At 35.4% G+C, this 16,019-nt stretch overlaps 1 protein-coding gene and 1 pseudogene across 1 annotated transcript in view; one reads left to right on the top strand and one right to left on the bottom strand.

Annotated features, from left to right (window-relative positions):
* The window catches only part of LOC100949794 (low-density lipoprotein receptor-related protein 1B-like), a gene marked incomplete at its 3' end in the record, with an annotated part of 1,553,965 nt that overhangs the window by 1,430,523 nt on the left and 107,423 nt on the right, over positions 1-16,019 (top strand). The window lies entirely within an intron of this gene.
* LOC105887293 lies at positions 10,630-11,839 on the bottom strand (annotated as a pseudogene).

The following is a 16,019-nucleotide window of genomic DNA, read 5'->3' as shown; positions in this document are numbered from 1 at the left end:
TTTTTTTTAATGGCTGAGGAAGGAGGAGGGAGGAGTGGGGAAGAGATTAGCAGAAAGAGTGACCCAGGGAGAGGGGTGGGGTCTTGGTGTGTGCCACACCTTTTGGAGGGGGGAGACACAATTGTAAGAGGGACTTTACCTAACAAATGCAATCAGTGAAACCTGGCTTCTTGTACCCTCAATGAATCCCCAATAATAAATAAATAAATAAAGAGAATATTTAAATAAAATCCAAGGTTAGGTGTAAAGAAAGCATTTGGTGGCTGGATACAGTGGCTAACGCCTGTAATCCTAGCACTCTGGGAGGCCAAGGCAGGAAGATAATTTGAGTTCAGTAGTTTGAGACCAGCCTGAGCAAGAGCAAGACCCTGTTTCTACTAGAAATAGAAAAATTAACTGGGCATTGTGGCACCAGCTATTCGGGAGGATGAGGCAGTAGGAGGATCACTTGAAGTCAGGAGTTTGAGGTTGCTGTGAGCTGGGCTGATGCCATGGCACTCTAGCCTGGGCAATTGAGAGGTTAAGGACCAAAAATGAGAGGTTATTCCAAAACATGAATGAAAGGAAGCGGAGTCCAGGTTCTGTGTGGGTGTCAAGGCCTTTATTCACTCCAGTGCATGCTGAGTTAGAAAAAGAAGTTAGCACGTGGGTTAAGATGGGGTGGGAATATAAGAGTTGGGAGGGTAGGGATTGGGCGCTCATTACTTCCTGGGCTCGATGGTTCTATTTGAGCAGGTCCCTACATTAGGCCCTATCAACACCAAAGTGAGACTCTGTCTCAAAAACTACAACAACAACAGAGGAAGGTATCTTGGATTTAAGATACAATAAAAGAACTGATAGGTTGCTTAACTCCTTTTTTCTATTAATACTTGAAACTTGAACCTCCTTTCCCTTTTTCAGAACTCTTTACTTTGATCATTGTTATTTGTAACAATAATTATTACTTAACTTTAACCTGCATAGTCCTTTATAATTAATAAACTATGTATTTATTGGTTAGGTAATAAAAAAAAACTTAAACTTCACTTTCGGGGTGGGGAAATAGACTGAAATGTAGATTTGACAATTACCAGTTGGGGGGAAATAGCATTTAAAGTGGAAAGCTGTGTTTGGAAAATTGTGTATGAGTATTTTTGCATTAATGAATTTTTAAAGCCTAAGAAAAAACTTGATTAAGATTAATCTGCATTGGTAATTTACATGAACCTTTGCAAATATTCTCTTAGCACTCCCCAGCCTAGAAGTTGCTATTCATTTAACCATTGCAATTCTTCCTTGAAGATTTGTATGAGAATTTATAGTTTGACTTGGTAGACCAAAAGAGAAAAACAAACAATAAAACCCAAAACAAAATGCCTGAAGTGAAAAGCAGAGTACCAGTATGTATAAATAAATGCAAGTAAGATATAAAATATCTTGGTATTCCATTTTATTAAATCAAAAAAATATATATTTCTTTTTGTCATACCTGTAACCAGCAGTCCAAAAGTGAAGTCATGGACACTTAAGTCTTTAAAAACATCAAATATCTTGAGAACCTTTTACAAATCAGATTCAGACTTTGATCTTTCATGTAGCTGAATATGGGGCAAGGATGGGATGAAGGCTCAGTCGTTTAACATCCCCATTTATATAGATTGAATGTTTTGCCTTGAGGTTTAAAACAATAAGATAATAAGAGCCATTAAATAAAATTCAGTATTTATTAAGTGCTTATAGTATGCCACAGATTATTAGGTGTGGGTGCTTGATGATGAAAACCTCTCTTTTTTGTCCTCTGGGAATTTATAGGATGGAAAGAAGAAAATACTATGGTTTACTTTTTCTTTGAAAAAAGTCAAGACCTCTAGCCAAGACTTTGTTGAAAATGTACACTCTAAGTCTATTTCTGGCCTTAAAAATATAGCAGTGATTGTTAAATATATTTTAAAACTTAAAATTATGTAAATAGCTAATTTCTAAAAATAATAGGGAATTTTCCTTGAGTGATAAACAGAAGAGAAATATTAAAGCAGTGGAAATGGCTGAAACATCAAATTTCTGAGACTCTAGGCTATGGATTATACAGAGAAAAGAAAAGGTTTAGAAAAGGGCTTCCTTAAATTATGAACAGGGGTAAGGCTGCCTCATAGGGAGGCAAGGCTGAAATTAAGCTATGCCATCTTCTGCTAGGCCAGTGACTTGTAGGACATTATTAACCCTAGAGACTTAGAAACCATGGAAACAGCCTTGTGAGGAGCTCTGATCTCAGTCCTTTGCAAGCTTATGTATTGGAAAGTTCCAATCTGCCCTTTCAGTTTAAGACCCAGAAACTCCTGACAAAGGGGAGTGAGTGCTGAAACAGAGGTTAAAAAACAAACAAACAAAAGTCCCTCCCCTAGAAAACGGCAAATTGAATTTCTGCATCACATGAATGTTTAAGATTTTTAAGAAAAACAACTTTAAAAACTCCACCAATCAGATGAATTGAAATGAAAATAATAGAACAATCTAAGAAAGCATTTTTTGGGTTCATCAAAGATGTAAAGGAAAGAAATACCTATAAACAGGAAAAAATAGTGGCAACAATGGCAAAATTATATAAGTAAAACATTATTTAATTAAAATGAAAACAACTAAAAATCTTGAAAATGTAAAATATAACTATAATAAAAATTAAAAGGAAATCTCAGTTGATAGAATAAAGTTTACATTGTACTAGTCAAAGTGAAAATGCTCAAATAAAATGCCAGTTCATTAGTAAGGAATTAATTAACAGTTAGAAATAGGAGCTCAGAAAACATGGGGACAGTGTAAAACTTGTAGTTTAAACTGAAACTTGTAATGTCAACTAATGTTGATAGATTCAACATTATTTTTTAGATTTTTTTATTAAATCATAACTGTGTACATTAATGCAGTCACGGGGTGCAGTGTGGTGTTTTCACATACATTTTGAAATATTCTCATCAAACTTGTTAACGTGGCCTTCATGTCATTTTCTTAGTTATTGAGTTAAGACATTCATACTCTGCTTTTAGAAAGATTCACTTATACCCTTGTAGGATAAACCATAGATTTTAGCTAATAAATGTTGACAAATGCAAAGCTGAGAAAGAAGGAAGGAAAACTGGCATTCAAAATGACAGTGACAGAGAACAGAGATGAAGAAAGATATGTGTCCTTAGTTTGAAAACACACTGTCAGTGTTAAGGAGAATAATAAAATTCAGTCAGTCTTCACAGTAAAATTGCAGAGCATCCTGAAAAGGGAAAATCTTAAGATGCTACCAGAAGCACTAGACAATTGGATAGAAACAGATTTGTCATTGGCAACAAGAATACAATCTTCAGACTACTAAAGAAATGCCTAATTCTACAGTGGACTGAATTATTATCTGAAATGAAGGGAATAATGATTGTTTCAGAAATATAAGATTAATAACAGTACTTCTATATATTCTCACTGGAGAAAAAAACTTAAAATAATGGCTTCAAACCTGATTGTAATGCATGTTAATACATTTTACCTTTTACATTGTGACTCAATATATGTGTTTCAGTTTTACAAAAGAATATACTTTTCTGCAGGGTTCATTCTAATGTTTCATTTTAGCCAATTATAGCATAGGGATGTTTTAATAAAATCAAATATTACTTAGTATAAATTCAAATGTATCCCTGTATTAAATGACCAATTAAGAAATATGATATTTAAAAACTACTTTTAAACTAGTAATGAAAATAAAAGGTACACAGACTTCAATGTAGAAAATTGCAGGATGTTTATAAAGGTGACCTTTACTAATGGGGAAAATATCATTTTCATGATAGAAAAACTCAATTTCCATAGCTATGGAAATTTGCCCTAAATTATCTGTAAGTTTAATTCAAAATGTTAAAATGATTTTTTCATGGATTTTCACATGCTCATAGTAAACTCACTTAAAAGAGTAAAATGTCAAAAAACGGACAAAGCAGTTTCAAAGAAATAAAAATTGTAGTTGATCCTTGATAATGTATTCAATATTGAAAAGGTAAAGTAATTAAACCAATGTAATATTACCAATGGAACAGTTAAATCAAATAGAATCAAGCTTTCAGAAGCAGATTCATACATACATAACATGTATGTAAATTTGTTATGAAGTACCAAATTGGCATTACAAATAGGTGGAGAAATAATGAACTGCACTTAATGAATTATGCTAGAATGAATATGAAGACAAGAAATAAAAAACATCTCTAGCTCAAACTGTACTCAAAAATATATTTATGTATATTAATGTATACGATGAACTTATTTAATATAAAAAAAATATAGACTATCTTTATAAAGTCAGGGTAAGAACAGATTTTATCAATTACATACACACACACAAAATGTTAGTTTGATATATTTTAACTCTTTGAAATTAGAAACTCTTTGCAGCACAAGCTATGAAGAAATTTAAAAGACAAAACAAAATAGTAGTGGAAGATATTTATAATCTTTAAAAGCAACAAAGGATTATGAATAGAGTTTACAGTTTATTGCTAGAGAGAAATAACATGTTATCATAGGAGATTTTTTCAGAGAAGAAAACATAATCCTATTATAGTATATTCAACCTTATCAATCATCAAGAAAACTCATAATGAAACAATGAGATTTCCACCCATAATTTGACAAAAATTTAAAAAGTGTTCATAAGGTAGAGAAACTCAAACTTTTATACCTTATTGATGGGAACAACAATTTTGTACAAAGACTATGAAGAACTATTTGTAATATTTTGAAATTTTGAAATGGTTCACATGCTTTTATTCAGCAACTCCCACTTTTAGAATAACTTTTCCAATTCTAGTTTTATAGCAAGCAATGGTATATTGTACAATAGTTCACAAAAGGTGGTGTCCGTAGCTCAGTGAATAGGTCACCGGCCATGTACACCAAAGTGGGCAGGTTCGAATCCGGCCCGGGCCAGCTAAATAATAATGATAACTGCAACAAAAAACTGGCCAGGCATTGTGGTGGGCACCTGTAAATCCCAGCTACTTGGGAGGCTGAGGCAAGAGAATTGCTTAAGTTTAAGAGTTTGAGGTTGCTGTGAGCTGTGATGCCACAGCACTCTACCCAGGGTGACAGCCTGAGGCTCTGTCTCAAAAAGAAAAAACAGTTCACAGAAAATTATGGTGAACTATAGGCAGCCCAGATGCGACACTGGCCAGACTGTTCTTCCTGAGCTTGTTTGTGTCCCGAGAATGTGGCCTGCAAAGGGCTTGATTAGGCTTAGAGATGGGGGTCTGGGCCTGAGCTTGCTCAGACCTAGAAAAATGGGGATCTCTGCCCAGCCCTGAGTGGAGAAACCCTGTGTCAAGATGATATATATTTAAATCTATGGTAAATAGTAGTACATATTGTTTTTGGATAGAAACATAATATTTTTTAAAATTAGTCATCTTTTTTGATGACTATGTAATAATTACGTGAGAGGTTATCTTTAGAAATGAAAGGCAATTCTGTACTAATTTTGAAATTTTTCTGTAAGTCTAAAATAAGTTCAAAATAAAAAATCTAATAAAAATTAAATCATTAAAAAAATCATACAACAGTGGCCTGGCACAGTGGCTCATGTCTATAATCAGCATACTCTGGGAGGTTGAGGCTGGTGGATCACCTGCTCTCAGGAGTTTGAGACCAGCCTGAGCAAAAGCAAGCCCCTGTCTCTACTAAAAATAGAAAACTAGCCAGGCAATGTGGTGGGCTTCTATAGTCCTGCCTACTTGGGAGACTGAGGCAAGGGGATGGCTTGAGCCCCAAAGTTTGAGGTTGCTGTGAAATAGAATGCCACAGCACTCTACCAGGGGTGACTAAGTGAGACTCTGTCTTAAAAAAAAATCTTACAACATCAACATCTTGCTTTCTCTGGGAAATAACAAAGAGAAATGGTATTAAGTGAAGTAATATTTCTAACTATGCATACGTTAAGTTTGTTCTCAAAAAACTTAAGCATTTATAGGAAAATGGTAAGGTTTGTTCTTATATTATCCCTTCTGTTCTGTAACTCTAAAGCATTTCATGAAGTAAAAATAAATAACTTTAAAGATAATCATTTGTAAATGTTAAGATTGAAGTAATAACTTAATTGATCAAATCTTATATATGTGCATGTTCAAAATTTGAATCCCATTAGCAATGCTTGTTGAATAATAAGATAGTTTCATTTTACCTTTTACATTTCTGGTTTATGGAGATTGATCTTTGTCTCATCTCCAGCTTAATACTGTCAACATTAAAATGATTCTTAGTTCCCATGCTTGTGTATTAGAATCCAAACTTGTAATGATGTTTTTGTAACACTTTATTTGTTTAAAGCTCCTGGTAGCAATGTTAAATGAACAGAAGACATCAAAACCATGGGTAAAGAGTACTTTCTATGAGGAGGTAGGGAAATTCAATAGGAGCATTGTGCTAGAGATGGAAAAGAAAAGGAACTCTTAGTCATGTGTTGAATGTCCTACTAAAGTTCTGCAAGTCAATATGAGTCATAGGACAGGTCTTGTAAGTAGAGAATTGACAAAGAGAACTCAAAATTCTTCAGTGGTCAGCATTAAGATTATTCACAGATTCAAAACTGCCAAATTCTTAATATACCCTTACGTTGTGCCCAATAGGTGAGAGCTTACCAGCATTAGGGTATATAGCACACCCTGGGGTGAAGGGCTCAGCTACAACTTGAACTTTACCTAATAAATATAAACAATGTAACCTAATCATTTGTACCCTCATAGTAATCTAAAATAAAAAACATTTAAAAAACCCCAAATTCTTAATAATATAGTTGACAGCAATAGAAAGAGTAGATGGCAATGTGAAGAAATATTAGAAGTTCTTATCTTGAGAATTATTTCTGTAAGGATACAGGGAGCTGAAAAATTTCCCATATAGGTGTTCAGGCTCAGGGGACTTCCCCGTCATGATAGATCTGAGGATTCCACTAGCAGAATCTGAAATTGCTGAGTATGTCCATGTGGAAGACAGTTATGGCCAATGTTTATTATAAAACTTGAACTTCACTAGAAACCTATCATGGTCTCTAAAATCATTATAGTTAGTGATGCTGATTAGGAATGGAGAGAAGAGTGGACAGAAAAAGACTGAAAAACTGACAGAACTACATGAAATAGAGCAGTTATAAAGATGCTATGTAGGTTTGAGGATAGTGATTCAGATATGCATTAGCATGTCTATGTTAGGTCACTGCCAAGTAAAGTCTCCACAGGTGAGTAAGAATGGGGAAGGCAAGGCTCCTAATCCCTGATTAGGGTCATTTCTCTATTAAATGTCATTTTAACTTTTATTAATTTTTTTTAAATCATAGTTTAGGACTTAAAAGATTAGTTTATATCTGTTAACTTTGGTTGCATAACAAACCATTCCAGAATTCAGTGGCTTAAAACAACAGCTGCTTATTTATCCTACTATACTGTGAGTTGGCTGGGTGGTTCTTCTAGTCTGTATCATCTTTTCAAATTTCTGTGGCCAGTTGGTGGGTCAGATGGTGGCTAAATAATCAGTGATTGTCTCCCTCATATGTCTGGAAGTTGGCAGGCTGTGTGCTGTGTAACTAGGCCACAAGTCTGTAATTATACATCAGCCTGGCTTGGGATCATCTGAAGGTTCCACATGAGAGCTGGCTTCAATATGTAGACATGCTTTATAAGCCTCTGCATGCACAGCAATTACTAATGTCTTATGGGTAAAATCAAGTCACATAGCCAAGTTCAAATTCAAGGGTTAGAGGAATAGACTAACCTATCTATGAAGGGAGCTTCAGTGGGGCTGCACACATATATAGAAGGGAAGAATTTGTAATTTACACTTTTGACAGAGTTGTACAGGTTATTATTAACCTACATCTAGATCTCCTAAATAGTATAATAAAATGTGGAAAGACTTTTACAAAGTGTCCTTTTTCTTAATCTGTTACATAATATGTCTTGACAACTGATAGTAGAGTATGACCATCATATCTAGCTTATCCACAAGCTATAAGTCCATATATATTTGATGGTGGAGAAATAAAATGAGATAGCAAAAGATTATTTAGTGGAGGAAAGATATAACAAAACTATAAAATGGTTAATTGATTTAATGACACTGAATTGATTCTTTCACCTTCTAGAGTGTAAGCTTTTACAAATGGAGCTCAGATGCTGAATTTTCCTCACAAGTTCAGTATGATTAGTTTCTATTAAACCACTTTAACTGACCCAGGCTTCTGTGTAAACAAACAGTATGACTGAATTTGGTTTTTCTTAAGTGTTGACTTGAATAAGGTAAGTTGTAAATGACAACTAAGGGGAAAAATATGTGATGTAGTGTTAGAAGTGGCATTTTTCATGGGAAGTAATAAAAGAAAGTATACATATTAGAATTTTCCTTTCCTTTTGAGAGATTTATGGCAAAAATTCAGCAGATGAAATCAATGTACTGTGAATTATAAATAGGTCTTTGAAGCCTTGGATGACAAATTCAAAATTTCTGAGAAAATAGTAGAGTACCTGTGGAAATAGGCAAGGACACAAGTAAATTCAAAATTCCTCTTGAAAGATGATTATAATTTGTAGAATGAAGTTGCCTGTTACTGTTTGAAAGGGCAAGATATTTCAAATTCATATACCTATTAAAATGTGCTCAGTGTTTTAGGCTTATATGCAAGAATAAACAAAGTTACCAGAAATAAAGAATGTTATTTACATATTCAATATGCTATTTTGAGCTTTTAAGTATATCTTATTTAAAATGCTGACAGAGACAAGAGAGAGAACATTAAAGAAATTAGACTAAAAAAATATGAATACAAGTTTCCCAGATCAGAAATCTATGTACAGAATTTTTTCATACTTGAGGTTTAAATTATACTGCTTTGAGGGTGACGTAATTATAATACAATGAAAATATATTCCAGATGTATTCATAGTTAACCTTACTTGTAACACCTACTATACATTAGTATGTGACTTTGATTGTCATTCTTGAAGAATAGGAGTCTGAAGAGTACCTTATGCCATATTCAAATGAGTGCTTTTACCTATTTGAACCTCAATCACTTATTTAGATTTCTACAAAGTAGAATTTGCAGTGTGTGTTTCTATCTCTCACCGACATGAAAACATGTCAGTACCATGTTGACAAAACTAATGTTAACCAGCACTCCCTTCCAGCTACATCCCATGATTCCTTTCTATTTCCTTAGGCAATTTAAACCCAGTGACTCCCTGCTTCTTTTCCTCTGCTCACATACAATATTTCTTGATGACTTCATTATTCATTTTGATACCTTAGTGCACTTTTCAATCTCCCCAATGTTTTAAGTAACACTTTTGATTCTTTTTGTTTTTACTTTCTATTACAGCTTGAAAATAACCCTGGACCTCATCATTTTTTGGTACTGCTCTACCTAAAGTTCTTGAATTTAGTGTTCCTTCCCTCTGAACACAATTTGATTGTATTACATCTGGCCTATTCTATCATATCAATTAGTCTACTTTTTTTCTTTACCTGTACTTCATAATTATAATCCTGCATTCTCACTTTACTCTTCAAATCTCTGTTGATGACATTCAATTTTTTAACCAAGCCTGGACCAAAAGATAAGACACTTCATGCTGTCCCTATTAATTTCCTATACTAAAACATACTACTCTCTATATTTCTGTTTCTGATTATAAAAATTTCTCACAAAAATTCCCTTCTTCTCAATGGACGTATTTTCTTTCTTAGAAAGCTCAATCATTGTGATGGTAAGAGACCAGTGTGAACTCCCTACCAGGGATCCTCAAACTTTTTAAACATGGGGCCAATTCACTGTCCCTCAGATCGTTGGAGGGCCAGACTATGGGCCCCAGGACAAGTCGGCTGCTAAGTAGGACAGGCAGTGGTGGCAAAAACACCCAGTAGGCTGGATAAATGTCCTTGGTGGCGGGCCACATGTGGCTGCAGCCCATAGTTTGAGGACACCTGCATACAGTCACTGAAAATTTGCTTTTATATATGTTAATGTGATTTCACTTTACTCTTATGTGAGGATTTCTTTCTATATATTTTATTTTACTTTTTTTCTCAATAAACTTTTTTTTAATGGGTCTCATAATTCTGTGACAGATTTTTGGTCAAGTTGTTTCCATTAATAAGTACTGATTTTAAAAACTAGTAACTTAAAACTGCCACACGAAAAGAAACAATTGGTCCACAAAACATTTTCCTTTCCTTCTGAAGGTTTTATGGTGCATTGCTATCATTAACCAGTATGTTACCATTAAACTTAAATGGCCAGGGTTGGCACCTCTGGCTCAGTGAGTAGGGCCCCAGCCCCATATACCAAGGTTGGAGGGTTTGAACCTGGCCCTGGCCAAACTGGAATAAAAAAATAGCCGGGTGTTGTGGTGGGGCCTGTAGTCCCAGTTACGTGAGAGGGTGAGGCAAGGGAATCTCCTAAGCCCAAGAGCTGGAGGTTGCTGTGAGTTGTGACGCCACGCACTCTACTGAGGGTGCTAAAATGAGACTCTGTCTCTAAAAAAAACATAAATGGCCATTTGAAACAGTTCTGAGACCGTTCTTCCACCACTAATTAAGACTTGGGTGGTAAGTATTATAGACAATATTCATTTAGCCTTCTGAGCTTTCTGGGCAGACTTGGTGACGTTGCCAGCTCCAGCAGCTTTCTTTTCCACCTCTTTGATGATACTCACAGCAACTGTCTGTCTCATGTCACAAACAGTGAAATGACCCAGAAGAGGATAGTCTGAGAACTCTCGACACACATGGGTTTGCCCGGAACCTTATCGCCGATGGTGGCATCACCAGATTTCAGGAATTTAGAGCCATCTTCCAGCTTCATAGCAGAGTTGTGGTCGATCTTTTCCTTCAACTCAGCAAACTTGCAGGCAATGTGACCTGTGTGACAATCCAGTCTAGGAGCATAGCCAGCATTAATTTGACCTGGATGGTTCAGGATAATCAACTGAGCAGTGAAGCCAGCTGCTTCCATTGGTGGGTCATTGTTGCTATCACCAGCAATGTTGCCATGATGAATATCTGTGACAGACACATTATTGATGTTGAAGCCCATGTTGTCCCCTGGAAGAGCTATGCTAAAAGCTTCATGGTGCATTTCAGACTTTACAACTGAAGCAAAGTAAACAGACTTTACTTCAGTTGTAATGTTAACTGGAGCAAAGGTGACCACCATGCTGAGTTTGAGAACATCAGTCCCCACTTGGCCCACAGGGACAGTACGAATACCACCAATTTTGTAGACATACTGCAGAGGCAGATGCAAGGGCTTGTCAGCTGGCCAGTTGGTGGCAGGATGCAATCCCAGAGTTTTAAGCAGTGTGGTTCCATTGGCATTGCCATCTTTCTGGGTGAATTTTCATCCTTTGAACCAAGGCATGTTAGCACTTGGCTCCCAACATGGTGTCACCATTTCAACCGGAAATTGGCATGAATGCTACTGTGTCAGAGTTGTAGCCAGTTTTCTTAATGTAACTGGTGACTTCTTTAATGATTTCCTCATTTCTCTTCTGGTTGTAGGGCCGCTCAGTGGAATCCATTTTGTTAACACCAGCAGTTAGTTGCTTCATGCCCAGTGTGTAAGCCAGAAGGGCATGCTCACAGTTCTGCTCATTCTTTGAGATACCAGCTTCGAATTCGCCAATACCAGCAGCAACAAGCAGGGCAATACAGTAGGCCTAAGATGTGCCTGTAATCATGTTTTTGATAAAGCCTCTGTGTCCTGGGGCATCAGTGATAGTCACATAGTATTTGCTGGTCTCAAATTTCCACAGGGAGATATCAATGGTGATACCACGCTCATGCTTAGCTTTGCGTTGTATCCAAGACTGACGCATACTTTAAGCAGCCTGTTGCCATCTCAGCAGTGTCTTCAAAATTTTCATTGGTTCTCTTGTCAATGCTACCACATTTGTAGATCAGATGGCCAGTAGTGGTGGAGTTCTTTCTTTGTACTTTAGATTTATGAACCACCCAGATTCAGAAACACTGGAGGATCAGTCTCATATTTTCATAAATGTGTACCTGAAGTAAGTCATTCCAATTCAGATTTATTAATTATCTCCCCTGTTAAACAATTGCTTTATTTTGGATGAGCCATTCTCTCTCTTGTCTCTGGATAGGTATTGAATGTGCTGTTTCCTTGGTTCACATGATTAACTTGTGTTCACACTCTAGACTTCAGTTTTCAGCTTAGCTTTCCCTCATACCCTTAGGGCATATATCTGTGCACACATGTACGGATTTCAAGCCAGAGATGAGTGTATTTTCCAGTTCCCAAATGCAATTTGTATCTTGCCATATCATAATGTTATTTTCTTTTTATCATTCTTCTCTCCCAGTAGCTTCTCTGCTGTATGATATCAGACACTGTGCCTTGCTCTTGTATCTCTATAGCCTTGTCCATTGCAGGTCCACAGAACATTGCCTTGACTGTTGTTGCAAATGCCTTCAGGGCAGTCTGACCCTGGCTGCAAAGTTCTTGGGACTTAATAAACCAATCAGCAAATATTCATCAAAGGAAATAGTCATATCCTCTCTGAGAGCCAAGATTCTTGCCCTTGTGGAATTTATAAAGGCGTAGGGAAAAATCTTATAATCAGAAATAACTTTGAGTTATTATGACACAAGTGTGATATGATTATAAACTGAATTTTGCAAGGACTCATAGAAGTGAAATCTCTTCCAGCCAGGATGATAAAAGGGGTATCATAAAGGAGATTATCTGAAATGCCAGGTATTTTTTGTTGTTGTTGTTGCACCATGATTAACTCTGACCAGTATCTATGAGGGTGAAACCAATGATTATTTTATAGTTATTACTATTTTCTGAGAATAATATTAACACAGCAAATATTTACTTAAAATCATCTGCTTATAGATGGCTTTTTAAAATAGAAGAGACTTAAGAATGTGGCATACTATTACATATATGTGCTATTCTTGTTTATCTAGTGCACACAATTTCTTAAGCATAGCATGTGAATCTAATCTATACCACTGTGAGTGCATAGGAAATACTTTTTTTTCTCTTCAGTATTAAGGTCCATGCAAAACTAATTGGCTCAATAGTAAAGCTGGAAATCATGTAGTGTCTAGATTTGAAGCATCCTAACAAAATACAAGTTTCATCTAAATAATATTTTTTCATCTGTGACTAAGGAGACCAAATCATAGTTAGTTTTCAAGTAGTCTAATATTTTTTGCACAAGATACTATTGAAATCTGAAATTATAACCTCCCTATAGTCTGTAATGTAAAACGATCACTTTTATTCCTTCCTTTTTTAATTTAAATATGAGGTTAAAGGTATGAATTTTGGAATAAGTGAAACTTAGATTCAAATCCAAGTGCCTCATTCCTTTTGATATGATGGATCTATGCCTCTACTGAAAATTAACAAGGAAATATCAACTAACAATTTGTGTGAGGATTAAAGAATTTCGGAGTCCATGAATCTGCTTAGCACAGTGCCTGCCACATTAATTCATCCAATGAAAACCAGTGCTTATTTCAGTGTTAAAGAAAGGTAAATCATAACTCAGCCTGAAGCAACCACTGAAGAAAGTTCATTGCTGTTCTGACAGTCACAATGCAGAAATGTGTTGACTGAATTTTTTACTTGATTTGTCAAACACAATTTTTAACATAACTCTCTCCTTAACACTTCATTCTTTACTCACTAGTAAAAAAAAAAAAAAGAAATAAAAAGAATATTGGTAGGTAAAACTACATCATCTATTGTTCAGTTTAATTTCTGAATGCTAAAAATGTTGAGGAAAATGAGAGTCCAAAGGGTGATCTAGCATAATTCCATTTTTGTTTTGACCAGACATAACAAATATCTAAGTTTCTTTTAGTGATTTTTATTACAGGCTACACTGTGTTCCGCCTGCATTTTTATGTTGAAGTTCTAACTCTTATCTCTCAGGATGTGAATATATGTGGACATAGGAACAATAAAGAGGTAATTAAAAGGAAGTAAGGTCCTATGAGTGAACCATCATTTAATATGACTTGTGTCTCATAAGAAGAGGAAATTGGGATACAGGCAACACAGACTAAGAGATGATTATGTGAAGACCCAGCAAGAAGGCAACATTCTGCAAGCCAGAGAGAGACCTCAGAAGAAACCAAGTTTGCCAGCAATTTGATCTTAGACATCTAGCCTCCAGAACTGTGAGAAAATAAATTCCTGTTAAGTCACCTTGTCTGAGGTATTTTATTGCAGTTGCCCTAGTAAACTAATGTAATATTCACAGGCAGGGTCCAGTGAATTATTTTTAGAGGAAGACATGTGGGTTGAGTTGGCACTAGTTATATACAGAATACCTCCATTTGCTTCCTTAAGGGAAAAAAAAAGAAATTGAAAATCTTGTTGAGTCTTTAATGCTAATATGTTCTGAGGTTTTAAAAGCATTAAGACCTATACTGATTCTGGAAGTCTCAGAGGCTAGGAGTGAATACTACAACCTAAATAAGAAATTTAGTAATGCTAATTTTTCTAATAAATGTCTACTAAAAGTCCACATAAATTTTATTAGCTTCTTATTCCAAAGGGTATCTAGTTGGTGAAAGAAAAGACACACAAACACACAGATCTACACACATAATTGTCTACTTTCCTTTACCATTTTAAACCTCTTTCAATGTCTATGCCTACCGTGCTTAGTAAAAGTCTTTTTTTCTTATCTCAAAGGCAAAAAATAGAAGTACTCAGTAAGTTTCTTCAGTTTCTTTCATATCTGCTTGCAGAATTAATTGGTTTCATTGGAGTATGTTGGTTAAGAGTATGAACTCTAAAATGATTCCCTAAGTTCAAATTTTGGCTGTGTGGTTTAGTAATTGTATAACTTCTACCAGTTATTAAGCTATCTACGTCTCAGTTTCCTCTTTTGTAAAATAAGGGATACTAATACCTACGACAACATATCAGGTGCATAGACCAGTGCCACCTATCCCCTAGCACTTGTGTATATGTATTCAATTAATGTTGGCTATTATCTTTGTGTGTATTTATTTTTATTTCTTCCACTTTTTATTTTTGAGAATGTATCCTTTCAAATCTAAACCTTATACTTACTCTGTTGAACCCATTGCCTACTTTTTCAAAATTTCTTACTCTACATGTTTTTCTACATTTTTTTCCCTCTGTGCCCACTAGCTCTCCTCCTAAAGCTACATACAAGCTCATTTCTCCATACTAAAAATAAAAACATAAATAAATCTGTCTCTTTTTCTGCTACCCTATCTTCTCTACCTTTCCTGTTATCACCCAATTTTTTGAGCCAGTAATCTCTACTTACTGATTCTCTTTATTCCTTAAGCCATTGAAATCTGTCATGTGGTTCCTCCTTGCTCAGATAATAGACTCAGATGGCTCTGCTTAACAAAGGCAATAACCTCATTTCTGTGTTGACTGCTCTCTGCTTCTGAAAGTCCATTCCTCCCTAGAATTCTTTTACACAAGTTTGTTCATGGCACCTAGTTCACCTCTTAGTTCTATTACTCTTTTATAAATGTTTTTGCTATATCTTGACAAGATGGTATTTCTTCCCTAAGAAGAATTGTGTGTATAACTATATTTTCTTCACCAAAACTGAATTGCAATAATTATTGATTATTATCCAAAGATTGATTCATATCCAAAGATTGATATTTGGATATGAAAAATGTGTTTTTTAAAAACTGGTGAGTTAAAGTGTTATTCAGTATATCCCTATTGTTTAGGTCAGTCTTTCAGACATAATAGGTGAACAAGAAATATTTGGCACAAGAAATAGTTTGATATATTTTTTCCTGTGACTTTTCATGTCTTACAATCTTTATGAGCAGGGGGATATGTCCTATAACAGGCTTCCTCAAACTATGGCCCACGGGCCACATGCAGCCCACAGAGGACGTTATCTGGCCTGCTGGGTATTTTTGCCTATAAACTGGCTCCCTGTTTAAAAAGTTTGAGGACCCCTGTCCTATAA

The sequence above is a fragment of the Otolemur garnettii genome, unplaced genomic scaffold (genome assembly GCF_000181295.1).
Source record: "Otolemur garnettii isolate 467f Iridium unplaced genomic scaffold, OtoGar3 scaffold00064, whole genome shotgun sequence".
NCBI classification, from domain to species: Eukaryota; Metazoa; Chordata; class Mammalia; order Primates; family Galagidae; genus Otolemur; species Otolemur garnettii.
This window is presented reverse-complemented; position numbering and strand designations above follow the sequence as displayed.